A 5,020-nucleotide genomic window follows, 5' to 3' on the forward strand; every position below is an offset into this window, starting at 1 on the left:
CTGCTGGTGGACCACCCACAATTCAACTGTTACTGACAGTTACAATAAAGCATTTAAATCTTTGGGGGCCACACTCAAAAAAAGTAAAAAAAAAAAATGTCCACGCCCATTTTTATCTGTTGTAAGGAACCAAAATCACTAAAAAGGCATATTTAATTATTTAAATTAAATTCTGATTTTTTTTTATTCTTTTGATCCACTCAATTCAATTTTAAGTTTAAACATTTAAACAAATTTGTTCAGAAATACATGAATAATCTATTATATATTTTGAATATATTTATATTAATCTGATACAGTTCACATACTGTAAAATGTATTTGTTAAATAATGAAACTGTTAATATCATACGGTGTTACATGGATTCTCTAAAGTAGAAGTTCTAACAAAAATGTTCAGATCATCAACATTGTAAACATTGTTCTGCTTCTCCTGGAGGACGTTTCAGTTTGGCCACTAGGTGGCGATTGCGCTGTAGAAGTACACTTTATTCAAGAAGAATAAGCAAATAATGCATAAAAACCTGTAATTTAGACCACTTTAAAAAAGAATGTATGGTGAATTCCTGCTGTTAAGTATATAGAAATGTTAGCATTAGCCGTTCTGTGGGAAATTCCATTAAACGTTACACTTCTACCGCTCACGCGATCACTGTGAATCAGCTGATTCTGACGCGGGAAAAAGCGTCTTTTCTTACACGATCATGAGAGCGCTGTGGCATGAAGCTGCTTTTCTGCGCGGAAGGATCCGCAGATAAACGTGAATTACGCAATTCATATCTGCATAAAGCTGATTATTATCACGAGACCCGTTTACTCCTCTTCAGAATCCTCTGGAATCATCGCGTTAACGGTAGATATAGCCTAAACTCCGTAGCGAGTCCTTCTACTGTTCTGTCCTCATTTTTTATTTTTGCATTAATATTAATTTATTTAATAATGTATGGAGGGCCAGAAGTGTCTCAAAAATGTAAAAAAAATAAATCCAAAAACTGATTGTAAATAAAGCAACAATTACAGGTTACATTGAAAAATAATGAATTACATAAAGAAATGCTTTTGGATTTTTCTTGACAGAAGTAATAACTTCGTTTGTGCTCAGTAAATTGTTCTGGAACCTGCAGTCATTAAGCTGATGCTTTTTGCTTTTCTCACAGCTTAAGGACGTACGGTAGGTGTCACACAAAAGCTAAATTGGAAGTCTAAACAGAGAAGCTCAAATCCAATTATAAACAGGATTAGAAAACGCTTCTAGGAAATGTCCACGGGAATTACCTTTTAAATTCTCGAGTCAAATTTATGCTGAAATGGAAATTTAGCGTCTTGTTTTACTGATGAATTCCCTTTTTTTTTGTTAATCACGATATCAAAAACCCTTTTATTAGCGTCTGCATGTATCCATCTTTTGACGTTAATTGCCGCTTAATCAAAACCCATTTTAACTATTTTGAGATAAATCCTTCCTGGTTTCAAAAAAGAAAAAAACAAAAGGTGAAACTTAAAGGTGAAGCATAAACTCAAGACAAACTACTAATCCTTTGATATTTTTACAAAAGTAATCAAGCTCAGGAATTTAAATCAAAGGAGCACAAGAAAAGAAATCACCTGAGAGAAATGATTGTTAAATAATTGAGTTCAGCCTAAAGTGACATTAAATATTCCTTTTTTTTTGTTCTTTTCATCCACAGTTACTGTCCACACTCGGATGTGATTACAAATATCACAAAGACGATGAAGGAGCCTGAAGCTTCTGGTTGCAGACTGGGGAGTTGATGGGAGGAAGCGACTTTGATGTTTCATCTCGGCGCCATATTGCTCTGAAAGGAGCTCCCAGGTTTCCTCTCACCTCATGCCTGCAGGTGGCGATGTTCTGCTGCAGACTTCACTCAAATCCCCTGAATGACATTTGAATTGTTGCTAAATGCTAAACATTTGAAGGTTAAATTTAGTGTTTATTTGCGTTCTTTAATATAAAATGTAACGAACTGCTAACTTTCCCATCAACCCTCATTCAATGTTTCTTTTCTATGAAAGCAAAACAGTTTTAAAAAATATTTCTGACGAAGGAATTCAATTTTTAAATGGTCTAAAATTGTTTTTTTATTATAAAATCAATTTTAAGTTTGTTCTAATTTGTAACATGTGCTCGGTTTTAAAGATGTTCACATTTAAAAATAATTTTCTTCCATTTTTTCACTCTTTGACTAACAATTCTATGAGTTTTAAGGTGTAATTGTGACGTTTTTTCAGGTAAATTGTAAAAACTTGTGGTAAACAAAATTAAGAGTTAGTATGGAGATCTATTCCTATAAAAGTTGTGTTTTTGATGATTAAAGATATATATTTACAAAATTTTGAGTTTTTATATTCAAACTGTGCACAGATGCACTTATATAATTGGGAAAAGTGCTTATTTGTGATGTAGAAAAGTGGGCGGGCCTGCTCCAAACTCTAAAAGGGGGCGGGGCTGCTTCACGTCAATGGCTCCACCCACAACTCAAGAGGTGAATTTCTACAAGCGTATCTAGCTGTAGGTAATATGGGGGATGTAATGGCAGATTGACCTTTTTTAAAAAAACTTTATTGACAAATATTGCGCATACAGAATATCAAACGTACGAATAACATGTTTCTATTTGCCAGGAAATGGACATCTACCGCCTCTGTCAGGTCAATTGACCATTACATCCGCCATTCTACCTGCAGCCGGGTGCCTCTTGATTTCTAATGAATTAGAAAATAACAGTTTTTTTTTGGCTGAAAATGGCATAGTCATAATAATTAAAAAACATAAATGAAAATAGATGAAAAGATGATACTGTGGAGTCTCCACTTTTCTATGCATAAGTTTTATTTAGATAAAGGACAGAATTTAGCCAAATTTGACTCAATACTGAAAGAGGAATACAAGAAACAGAAAAAAACATTTTTTTTTAAATTTAGATGTATTCTAAACATGTAAAACAAAACACGTAGAGCACTAGAAATTAATACAAATTAAATTAAAAACTAATAAAATAAAATAAAAAAGTCTAAAAAATTAATGTTTGAAAGGGGGAAATGCAGAAACAAAAGCTTATTTAAGCCTATCCCTCTAGCTAATGTACTTTTCACATATATTCTTTCAAAATATACATTTCACAATAGACAATTGGACTTTTCATAATTTTTACATATTATAAATATAAAATTGTTTGTTTTGGTTCTCCAGCTTAAAACACTTTTCCTAATTATTCTAAATGTTGGTTGTATCCCCTCAGACAGTAATCTCCATCCTTTTGTGTAAATAGTTTCTGAATATTATAAAGTAATTCCATATTACTGGTTTTCATCAAAAAATTGTAATAATTTTGTTGGTATGATCTCAGTATCCAGAATTATGAATATTTCCTGCACGTTTTTGCAGGTTGAAGAGGAGATGTAATATTGTTTTATAGTTGTTGCCTCATATTTTAATGCAAAATATTAATAGTAGTGAGCAATAGAAAGTGTTCATTTATTTGTATTTAAGAACATATTTTGCTTTGTTAATTATTGCAGTGATACTTTAATCTGAATATGTCAAATGTCTGTAATTTATTGTCAATAATTACATTTAATTTGGGGTACTTTCTCTATTTTTGGACCATTTATGCACAATAATAATTCATTTTTTTTTTTGTTAACAAACATGATAACCTTAGTTTATTTATTAAATACATTATGGCCTAAAACAGCATTTTTTTTATTTGCAATTTGTAAATGTTGCCCACTTTTTAAGAAAATTACCATGTGTTTATTTTGAATGTATGATTCAAAAGCTGACGGAAAACTGCCAGCTGAACCAGGAAAAAACAACATTTTGATGTCCGCTCAGTAAAAAAGCAGTAAAGACATTAGAGATTGTCTCGTTGCTGTAACAGAAAACATAATCCATAAAAGGGAAACACAGAATAGAACTAGAAAACATGATGGAAAATTGATGATCTTGCATATTCTTTGTCATTAATGCTCCTTTTCTTAATCCGTATGAACTAAACATAGTTTTTCTGATGCTCAAACACATAAGAAAATATATTTTTGCATTGTGAATCTTAAATCAATATCTTTATTTGGTGCTTTTCTGCAATAAATATTGTGTTTTATGAAAAATAAACTTCTCATCCAGCAGCATTTTTCATTTCCATTCAAAAGCTTTTTTTTTTTTTTTTTTTGGGAGCTCACTATAATGCCCACTAATTTTGTTTAAGATCAGTAATGAATCAATTTGTGCTGAATTAACCCCCATTTGTTTCCCTTTCCTTCAAGAAAGGAATATAGAGCTTTTATAAGGATCCAAACGCTGCGTTTGGATCTGTAAAGCTGGTTGTGTTTTGATCAGTCGTGCCAGGTTGGATGTTTTGGATTCTGGTTCAAACTGGTTTCCATGGTTGTGCTGCAGGTTTTGGCTGCAATAATCTCATAACTTCCGACTGAACAGACTCTTGCTACAAATCCCTCTGTCCCTGCTCTGTGGTTTTCCCATCTGTCACTTCTTCTTTACGTCTCATATAGAAACACAACGGGATTCATGTTAAGGAGGTAAAAATAAAATGTTAACATCCCCCCTTTTTTTACTTTTTTTTGCAAAACTTGGCACACACAGCAGCCAAAACAGACTTTTATCTGTTTCCATGTCGATCTTTTGTCCATGTGTCAGTTTGTTTTGTTAAATTTAATAATTAGATTTTTAAAATTTAGAGTTTTAAGACCAAAACCTTTTGGTACACTGCTAACTAATAACAAAAATGGTTGTAATCTTAAATGCAAGACTGTAGAATTTTTAAAGAAAATATAAACACTCAATTTTTCCTTTAAACTTTGAATAATTAGGTCATTAAAAAGAATAACAGGTTCATAAAATCCCCAAATAAAATCAAATATTGTCTTGTTTTCATTTTGCCAATGAACTCATCTTAACAATTTTAATCAATTGTTATAAAAAAAAGTCAAAAATGTACATAAGAGTGTTTTGTGCACCTATTCTGTCTGACATTCTAAGG

At 31.8% G+C, this 5,020-nt stretch overlaps 1 protein-coding gene across 1 annotated transcript in view; it reads right to left on the reverse strand.

Annotated features, from left to right (window-relative positions):
- The window catches only part of LOC112147366 (phosphatase and actin regulator 1), a 56,040-nt gene that overhangs the window by 37,969 nt on the left and 13,051 nt on the right, over positions 1–5,020 (reverse strand). The window lies entirely within an intron of this gene.

Source organism: Oryzias melastigma, linkage group LG17 (assembly GCF_002922805.2).
Source record: "Oryzias melastigma strain HK-1 linkage group LG17, ASM292280v2, whole genome shotgun sequence".
NCBI classification, from domain to species: Eukaryota; Metazoa; Chordata; class Actinopteri; order Beloniformes; family Adrianichthyidae; genus Oryzias; species Oryzias melastigma.